The sequence below is a fragment of the Limulus polyphemus genome, unplaced genomic scaffold (assembly GCF_000517525.1).
Source record: "Limulus polyphemus unplaced genomic scaffold, Limulus_polyphemus-2.1.2 Scaffold458, whole genome shotgun sequence".
Classification (NCBI taxonomy): domain Eukaryota; kingdom Metazoa; phylum Arthropoda; class Merostomata; order Xiphosura; family Limulidae; genus Limulus; species Limulus polyphemus.
In genome coordinates this window covers 329,699-340,993 of record NW_013666068.1, presented here as the reverse complement: position 1 = coordinate 340,993, position 11,295 = coordinate 329,699, and positions in this window count along the sequence as shown.

Here is an 11,295-nt window from a genome sequence, read left to right as displayed (position 1 = left end):
AGCTAGCGCAGATAGCCCTCGTGTAGCTTTGCGCGAAATTCCAGAAACAAACAAACATGTCAGTGGATTTAGAAACTTCGTAAGTTATTCACTAAACGCTCACTTCATTTTCATTCCACGTTGATATTTATAGACATCCGCCAACTACTCGGCAGTACCGAGTGGAATACGTTTCACACAGTTCTTGTTAAAGTAAACAAGTTTTAATTCCCATAAACTTTCATAATATGTAAAACTTATGAAAAAGATGCTAGTTGATACAAAGTTAGATGTTAGTCCAATAACTTATTATTGATCTACTTTACCATTTTTGAAAATATAACACGCTTTTTTGTTTTTGTTGTTGTTCTTGTTCTGCGTCTACAAACTAACAGCGAAACTTATGACCTACTTGGGTTTCTCAAGCGGTTCTAGCTCCGATCGACCTAAATCAAGTGCATTTTCTCTGTAGCTTTCTTGGAAAGCAACTTGTGTTTTATCTTCACCTTTCCCTGTATCAAAAGATGAAGATCTACACGATTGCAGAAGTATTGAACTTAATACTTTCTGTGGCAACACGTAAATTGCAGTGGTAACACGTAAAAGACATGACCATTGATAAAACTAACAAAAGCTAAGTGTCATCAGAGTAGAATATTTTCTTTCATTTGAACAAACACGAAACTGAAACTTTTCAAAGATGTTACTAAAACAAATTTAAATAAGACTACATATGTCATTTATGTATTTCCCCCTCAAGATTTAATCCAATTTCTTAGCTCCTTTTTTATACAACGTAGTAAAAAAGTCAAAATAATTTTAGAAAATTTCACAAGTTAGATAATTTTTAATAGCACCAGCATATAAATACAGAATAGAAATTATGATTTTTGACTCAGTTACTTATTTATAAATAACTGGTTATCATGTTCGTATTTATTATATCCTTATATAATTTTACAGGGTTTAAACACGATTTAAACTGTGCTATGTCTCCACAAGTTTTTTTATATTCTTGTAGTCGTATATTTTAGCCATTTGATATATCCAGAGCATATAAGGAAAGAAAGTACCTCCAGGATACATCAAAATAGGGTAAGAATTATTAATCCACAGACTTCAATGTCCTAGCAACAAACCAAATAACGGACAAGTTTTGAACAGCAGTGTGTGTGTGTGTGTTTGTCTCTCTGTTAAGGATTTTGTAACAGAAAGAGGAATGAATATTCACAAGACCAAAAATGAGATTCCTAAAACAGTCATTAGACAGTCAACAACGCATTGCTACCTTAGCAGATGAGACATTGGAGACATTCAGCCCAGATACAAATCACAGTGTTGATAGTATAAAAATATGACTCGTTTGATATAAAGCTGTCCAAAAACGAAATACGCCCAAAAATCAGATACTCTATCGAATGAAACGATAGTTTGGTCAGAATTATATAAAAATGTGTTTGAACATCTAGACAGACTCCAACAGAAAAAAAATATTGTTGATGACAAACTAAAAGATTTCGTGATTATCATTTACTCCTTCTACAAAAAAATGGAGTAAAGGAACAGACAACTAAGATTACTGCAACCAAAAGTAGGAGGCAAATCAAAATAAAAGTTAGATACCAAAATTAGAGAGCAAGGAAGAGTTCAAGAAATCACCAAGACACCGTGTATTCTGTACAAGAAGTTCCCACAGATATTCCTAAGACTTCACAAACTTTTGAATCTGGTTTGCAAAAAAAGAATCATATTAACCCGCGAGGGAAGAATACCATTGGAAGTTAAAAACCTAATAGAAGACAACTCGATATATATATACGTCACTTCAGACATATTCCTCTTATGAATCTAGAAGGAAATATAGTCATCTCGGTTCTTGGTAATGTTGGCACAAGGTCACAGAAAGGAGAAGTTTTAGGTATTCCAGTTGTCCAGAACAATACAGAGAGCTAAACCAGAGAAGACGAAACTTCAAATCATATGGCTTGACTTTGTAAATGTGAATCAGTACTTCATTCATTGATTTGGTTTGCGCTATGAATGTACAATTTTCTCAAACATACTGTGAAAATGTTAAAATATATTTCTCAGAATTTGACCTGTGCTTCTGAACATAAACTTGTATAGCAAAGTGGATTCCACTACTGATAGGTATTGTGATGAAATGCACAAGTTTAAAAATTATGCTTGTGTTGGTCAGGCAACTTCTGTTGAAATTATTCTATAAGGGTAACTGCTGCCTCCATTTAAGGCATTTTTGAATGATACAGCAGTTTTGACCACTGAAGAACAACAAGCCCATCAGATGTTGCAATGACTAGGACATCTAACTCAGTGGTGTAAGATGGCCCTTAAGTCCAAGAAATCCAGAAGCTTGAGTATCAAGAAATTCAAAATGAATACTGGAACATTATTCTCAGTAGCCAATTCGATCACAATAAAGGTGAATGGCCATTTTGTCAAGAGTTTGAGACGATGGTACGATGTTTGCCTCAATGATAAGAAACAGACATAAAAGAAGCAGCCCAAATGGATCTTGAGATAGCTGAAGAGGCATATTTCCTTGGGAAACCTAAGATCCAAAGCCGTCAGCTCATATTAATCTAAAGCAGTTGTGGCTATGCTTATATATAAGAGATTCACCTAAGCACAATAGAATCAATGGAAGTCAAAATCAACAGTTATATCCAAAGATTACTTAGTATACCGTCATTACTATATTTAGGCTAAGAGACCCTGAAGATGACTGTTTGTTTGTACTGACATTCAAACAGACTACTAGTATTCATTATGATGAAATGAAGGAAGTAAGAGTACCCTACGAAAGAAGAATGGATGAAATCCATTAATCCAAATTCCCTCAGCCCTATGCAATAATGATTACATCCCGAGCCAATTGTTTCAAAACCCGGCTATTATATCAGGAGTTGAAACTCTGAAAGTTCAAAACCATCAAGCTAACCTAGAGCAAAAAGAGAGGAGAAATGGCAGTAGAACATTTGCAGAGGTAAACATAAAGAAATTATGAATTCTCTAGAGATGTGTGCAATCCTGGCCTAATATCAAGGAGTGTCTGTTTCACCAACTCAAAAATCGAGGATATTCAAAACAATACTACCACTAAAAGAACATTAGGTTTAATCATTTTGGTGAGGTGCAGAGGCCATAGAGTGTTAAGGGATAAAGAGCCAAACTACTCATATGAACTCTCTTAAGAAGATCCCTTTCTGGTTCACTGCTTGTGAGTTTTTTTATAATACAGACTTGGCTAAAGTGTTTGCATATTTTGTAACAAAAAATATCATTATTATCAAGATGGAATAAAAAAAATGCTCAGCGTTGTCAAACTGAGAAATACATGTTATATTAAACACCAACATGTGTAACTTGTATAATAAAACAGGTTATATGTACATCATGAACGATTTATTAGAACACTAAACAATTTTGTCAGACACCTGTAGAAAGATGTGTAATTCAGCAATTTACCTATCACAACAAAACCTTACCAAAACATATATAATAACAAAATATAACATCAAATTATTATAAAAGCGTCTGTAATCTTACATCAGTTCATATTAAACTTTCAGAACTTCGTTGGTCCTCCTTGTACTCAAATAACTTTCGCAAGACGACGTGGCATGCTGTCGATGAGGTCATTGATGTGATACACAGTAATTTAATTCCAATTTGTCATTAGAAGTCGCTGCAACTCATTTACAATAGCTGTTTTAGGATCTTGGTTAGCAATTTTCCGGCTCAATTCCACCCAACAGATCTCAATGGGATTACAATCCGGACACTTTCCTAGCCATGGCAATCTTGCAACATCTTCCTGGTTAAGATAAACCTGTACAATACGCGCATTGTCACCCTGGAACACACATTTATTGCCAAATCTTACCCTAGCATAGGCAAAAATATCGTCTCCAAGTGATTACCGTAGAAGGCGCCATTAACGTTTCCCTGAAAGATATGAAGAGAAGCTTTTCCACCATGATGAATAGCTGCCCAAACATGTACTGCACTACCTCCTGTGTGTTCCCTGTGGGAAGGACACTCTTTTCTCATCTGTTTTCCAGGAACACGAAGAACACGAAACCTGGCATTAGCTTTAACAAGCCGGAAAAACGATTCATCTGAAAAGATGACATGTCGCTAGTGTCCTATCTGTAAATTGGCATGCTGTATTACCCAAGTAAAACGGTGATTATGGGAATTATGCTTAATATCGGTTTGCAGATAGCTATTCTTGCAAGATAATCTTGTTTGATCAGCCTCCTATTCACTGTTCTTCTGGATACCATAGAATGGATGTTTTCATGATATTCCTGTCGAAAGGTGTTGCAAAACTTCTTTCGACCTTCACGTGTTAACCTGACCAAAACACGGTCATCTCTAGCAGTAGTTTTCTAGCGTCTGCCAGAAGACTTTCCTGGAACAACGTTTCCTGTAGTCCGATGACGATTCAGGATACAGTACACTGGGGTTACCCTACTGTTCTGGCAAAGTACATTTGTTTCATACCATTTCTGGACAGTCGAGCAATTTGATGGCTTATAACTTCTAGCACATGACGAGACAGGACTCTACATCAATTTCAGAGAAATTGTCTGAGCAAAGCGTTCATTTGTTTCGATAAGGGATTACATAAAGAACACCCTTTTATACAACAGGTGTGTATGTGGGTTATAACGATAAATGTTCAAAACAACTTATACAGACCAGAATAACGACTAGTACATGTTTGTCCGATCATATGCTACCTTCTCTGTTAGTACTCGGGCATTTACTCAATAACTACTCCATGCATGTAGACAATAACATCAGTATAGGACAGTGCAAAAATTTTTGTGCAAGACCGTACCTCGAATATTGATAAGGGGCACGGTGTCTTGTGAAACAAATATACATATTTAAAAACTTGAAATTAAGAAAACATAGTAACCTTACCCACCTATTGTATTAGATAAATGTGTTTTTTATTTAATTTCAAAACATTTCTTTTATTTAAACACGTGTAAATAACAACAGATGTTAAAGGATTTATGTCAGAAGCAAAATAATTTGAATAAGTACTCTTCATATCAAATGATCCTGTTGGATTTCATTTTAATAAGTCCTACAGAAATTTAATAATACACGCTGCAATTCATTTATGAGGGGGTATTAATAACGCTACAGATGTACACATCAGAAATTTGAAACTAAATCAAATATTTCTATTTTGTATAATAATTTTGTCACAAAAAATTACTTATAAAGTGAGAGAAGTGAAATTTTTATTTCTGAAAACATGGCATTTGATGTGCAGATGAGTATATCTTACACATAACGTTATGTTTCCGAAGCATTTTGATTGCAATTCAACAATAGTTTGTGTACTTTCATGACGTATCAGTTTTCTTTAATGTGTTTTGCTAATATGAACTGTGAGTTTGTTTGTAATTAAGCACAAAGCTCTGTCCACCATGGGTATCGAAAGCCGGATTCTAGCGTTGTAAGTCCGCAGACGTTAAATGCGCATTTTGAACTCTTATGGAATTGGACTTTTCAACCCGACCGACACGTTATGGGTCACGGCCAGAGTAGTGACCCATGATTTAAAACTACTAACTAGAGGGAAGACAGCCAGCCAGCCAGTAACATCAGCCACCACAACCGAAGAAAATGGTTTACTGTCACTTGCATAACACTTCTACAGTTGAAAGCATCGAGTATCAAACCTTAGACCCTTCGAATTACAGCTCGACACAATAACTATCAAACTTTAGACACTTCGAATTATACCTCGACACAATAACTGTTATTAAAACGGCAACATGTAACAGTAAATAATTACTCTTATTAGCTAACTGTTAAAACATGTTGTCGAAATTCATCAATCGCCAGTCGACAGAATCTTGAAATTTACATGAAAGTCTGGCTTGTCATATTAAACTGCGTTGATATTTGTTTCTTAAAATTTATAAATCAGATAACTTTGAAATTAATACGATACCGAAGAATTCCGCGTGCTCAAGACATTAGTCATTGATTCACGAGGCGGGAATCTTAGTTTAATCAGAAACAGTAAAAATACACATTTAATGAACGCTTTAGATTTTTCTCATTCCATCTTCAGCATTTTTCTAAAGCATTAAACTTGCAATGAATCAAAGTAGTAAAGAAATTTACATTGGAAATACTCTTTCTTTGTTTTGTTATTAAGCGCAAAGCTACACAATGGGATAGCTTTGCTGTGCCCACCACTACTATCGAAACCCGGTTTTTAATTTTATAGGCCTCCTAATTTACCGCTAAGTCACTGGGAGGCACAAACTGGCAATATCAAAATATATTTGTGAAATATATACACAATAGAAACAAATGTGAATCAAACTAGAGCAAACTTAGTTCCATAGAAGTACAACAGTTAATTAAATTTAGAAGATTTTGTTTAATACTCTATTTCATTTCACTTTAGTTAGATTTTGAAAGTCGGATGAAGAAATTTTATGATTACCTTCGTTCTCGGGGTGTGTGTGTACGTGTCCGTTTGTCTGTCTTTCCGCATGCGTATCTTGAAAACTAATGGATCGATGCAGGTAAAAAATTTATGCAAAATGGAAAGTGAGCGTGGGACAATCCTTCCCAAATTTGGTCCGGATCCAAATCCGGATTACTTTGAAGCATTTTTTATAATGGTGAGTCAGGGTATTTTCGAGGTTTTTGATTAATAATTCTATAAAGTGTGATAGGATTTGTACCACATTTCATGGCCACATTAAGGTTGAGACTCCTCGTCACACTACAAAAAATGATGCGGATCGTATATATAATTCTGGATCTCAGAAGGATATTTTTTTTAGTTTACGAAGGAGAAATTTGACGTCATCCAATATAAACACATGAAATCTCGAAAAGGATCGGATGGCCGAAGATATGCAGTATCTGGTTGCTCTTTTTAATGGTTTGACATTGTATCTGTTTGTTTTGTTTGTTTTTTAATTATGCACAAAGCTACACAAGGGCTATCTGTGCTCTGCCCACCACGGGTATCGAAACCCGGTTTCTAGCGTTGTAAGTCCGCAGACATACCGCTGAGCCACTGGGGGGCCTTTGTATCTGAATAGCTGGGGTAGGTGAATATGATAATTGTTGACCTGTTCTGAATAAATTTCCATGTGGTTATGGATATGTACATATAATCGGTGTTCAGTTTTGCGGATATTGGTAGCACTACAGCTTCCACAGTATAAGAGTAGACAGTCTATGAACGAAATTAAAGTTGAGATTTAGGGTAAAAAATTCTTAATTCGGCATAAATTTTTATTTCCGGTTTTAAGTTAAATTTGGGTGTTTTACTTATTCAGAACCAGGCATTGTTTGTTTAAGTAAAGAAGACTTGAGTATACAGAATATTTTATTTAAAGACACTAAAATGTTTGGGCATGGTGTTAATTTTCTTTTGATAAAAGGTTCGACTGGTGGTTTTTAAAAAAGTATCTATTTTGTTTCAAAGATTTCTGTTTCATCGTGGAGAGACAATCTGTAAGGAATAAGATCAAATGTTATAAGCTTTATTTATTAAGCAGGCTGGTGTCAAGGTTTCATTTATAGCTACAGAGAGATAAATATATTAAGATATTTGAGAAGTGCAGACATGTAAATATCATGTTTTGATCTTGAAATTAGTAACTTATTTTAATACTATTTATATATAATGTATAGTTTTCACTGTTTCTTTTCCATTTCACAATAGTTAGTCATGTTTATTGATCTTCAACGTTGTTGCAAGAGTTGTTGTCTCTCTAATGGCATACGTAAGTTCTAGAGGCTCCATTTATTTAATTACTTTTCATAACTCTGTGTTTCAATTTTACTAAGAACGGTCGTTAACCAAGATGGGTTTCTATTTTTACCTAAGATGAACTGGCATATTTTATATTACAGTTAATCGCTTTACATTTTGAACAAAACGTAAATGCTAAATCTCTTTGGAGGAATTGGATATTCTCAACCTCTACTTAGCGATTAGAACGTATAAGAAGTCAAATATATACAACAATTAATTCTATTGTATGTTTACTGTACTAGGAATATATTTCACTAAAAACAAAAAGACAAATAATTCTATGGACGTATATTGGTAATCATGTGTGAGCACTTAACTAGTGTAATAAATTATGAGATGTGATTGAAATGCATTTTACGTGAAAACTAAAATCGTACATATAGCAATCATTCTTTTTCTTTGCTGGCATTAAACTGCAAATTACCGTCATTTAGTGTGGAAAGTCCACATAAAAATGTTAAAAAAATTCGGAGAGAGAGATTCAGTACGGATTCTCTTCTTTATCAAGCCAGAATATAAGCCTACTTTGTATTAGCTAATGTAGTTTGGCATGCATATTACTGAAAAATGTAAGGGAATTAATAAACCTGACACTGAAATGTAATTATACTGTAGTTGTGGTCAACTGGCAGGTGGTGTAACCCTATAATTTTTACAGCATCAGTACCTTAATCAGGTATACTGTGTACCTACATATTAAAATATGAATCCCGCCTTTAATTATCACTTACCGTATTTTTCGGTGTATAAGACGCACTTTCTTACCCCAAAATTTGATGTCAAAATCTGCTTGCGTCCTATACACCGAAGGTATGAATAATATATATGTATATATACGATACACACAAGCCATGTGTAAATATATTCAAATAAGCATGCATAGTTTAGTTCAATTGAATGTGTTATTTATAACAATAGTAGTTTTTTCTTTTAAAAACATAACTATTTATAATGCTCCCTAAATAGTAAAAATATAAATTACAGTGAAAGCAATGAAGATTTTGTAGGTTTTGAGCCAAACTCAATAACAGTAAACTTTTTTTTTTATTTACGGTATTTTCTTATTTTGATGGATTTTGGAACAATTGTTTCGAGACTGAAAAGATCGGATTCGATATCAGTTCTGCAGTTCGTCTTGCAGTGTTTTTGACAGTTACTAATTGCTTGTTTATTACTTTTCATTTGTGTCCATGCATTCTGGGCTGCCTCAAATTGTTGAGCGCCCAACTATGTCGGATCAACCGGGTCAGTCGCCTCATCGTGTTCGTCCGAAACCTTATTCCCGACCATCGGAAGGTGTACCTCGGAAGCCTGCAACCCTTGGTGTTTCTTCATCCTGGGCCGACTGCTTGGACTCGGATAGCTCTTCAACTACGAGGGATGTCCCGCGACTGTCGTATGCTGCCGTTGCCTCATCGTCGTCTACTGCTTCAACTACCTCTACTGTCTCTCACCTGTCTCCTGCTGGTTCTACTTCGTCTGCCGCTACCACTGTTACTCAGTCGATTCCAGCTTCTACTCGATCCGGCTATTCTGGTGAAGCGCTCGGACCTATGGAAACTACTGAAGCACCTCAGATTACTGTACTCCTACTTTCGGGCATGGATCCCCCTTATTTCTCTACCAGGACCCTTTTTCTTGAACTTTCTAAATACTACAAGAAATAGCATTATTGTGAAAACTGGTAACCCCCAGTTGTGTGATATACTGCGTAACAAAATGGAACTGCTTAATCTGGGTCATTCTACCATGCTCACTCAACTTCGCTCTCCTGCTCTAAAACAACAACCCCCTCCTCGTCGTACACCTCTTTTCTCTTGTGTCATCCGTGGTGTGGATCCTGGCATCACTGAAAAAGAAATCCTTTCCGAACTTCTACTTGAAAATATATCAGTCAAGCGTGCCATTCGCATTCAAAGTTACTCAGGTCCTACCTTCATAACTCGTGTTTTGGCTGAGAATAGTGACACTATAGATCATCTCCTGTCTAATGGAGCATTTCTTTTCCGTCAGCGACATCGGGTTAAAGCTTCCCGTTCCTCGGCCCCCCAGGCTCTGCGCTGTAAGAGGTGCCTATTATACAACTCGCATACCACTGCTAAATGCTCTAACCAGCCAGTTTGTTCTCATTGTCGCGGACCTCATCTCCTTCGCCAATGCTCTCGCTTAAACTCTCCTCCCTTCTACAACACTTGCCATCTGGATCATCCTACATACTCCACTAAGTGTCAGGGTAAACCTACCCCAAGACTGATGATCCTGTTTCTGTTGTTCCAGTGCATACCACCGATACCATTACCCCTCCAGACAATTCTATTACTATGTCTCCTACCACAGAGGATATCATCTGTTTCATCACATTAATACTACAGAATGTCCTCCCCTTCCAACGTATGCTAGTTCTGGATCATATTATCCGTGCTGCTAAGACTGTCTTTCGCCTTCACATGCAGACCACTTCCTATTTCGTCGTCTATGGGATCCGGCAGAGACTACAAGTTGAAGTTTTCATTTGTCAATATTCGCTCTCTTCTTCATAACCTCCCTCTCCTGGATATCTTGCTAGACGGCAGCTACTATGATTGTGTTATCCTTAATGAAACTTTTCTGAAACCCACTCAAAGGATACATCTGTCAGGGTACACTCTTCATATCCATGATCATCCTATGGATCGGGCCCGAGGAGGTGTGGCAATCACTACATGTACTCACCTTCCCGTGCACCTACATTCCCTTCCACAGTCCACTTACCCTGAGCATTTGGTAGCCACTGTTTACTTCCCATCTCGTATCATCACAGAGTTCCCTTGCCCAATTTCTTTCTCTCCTTTCTGAACCACTATTTTCGCAACTATGTTCTTCTTGCTGATGTCAACTACCACAGTAGAACCTCTGCCGAACTTGTACGTTTTCAGTCCTCCTTATGTTCCCTTTCTGGTTCTTTGCTACCCCTGCCTGCCCCTAGTCGTCCACTTTCTCATTCGTCACCTGATATTGTCTTTGTTTCTTCCAACCTGGTTCCTTTTATCACTCTCCAGATGTGTCCTCCGGTTGGTAGTGATCATCTCCCCATAGAACTTTGTGTCCATTTGCAGTCCTTGTCTGTTCCCCATGCTTCCCGACTCATCTAAACTTTTATTCTGCCAACTGTAAATCTTATGCTTCACATATTGCTAGTGCCATACCAGATATGGATCAACCTCTTACTACAACAGCCGATGTTGACTCCTTTGCCACATTACTCACCACTCTTCTCTCTGATGCCAGCACTTTACAAATACTAACTTCTTCTTCAGCTCCACATAAACCAGCCTTACCTCGTAGAGCTGTAAATCTGTTACATCACTCTTCCACTTTATTGCGTGAATACCGTCGGTTTCATGATCCCTTGTTGCTGCAATGATCCCTGGGTCTTCAATGTACTGCACATAATTTTGTTTGGGCAGTCCGACATCAGCGATGGCATCAGGCCTGTA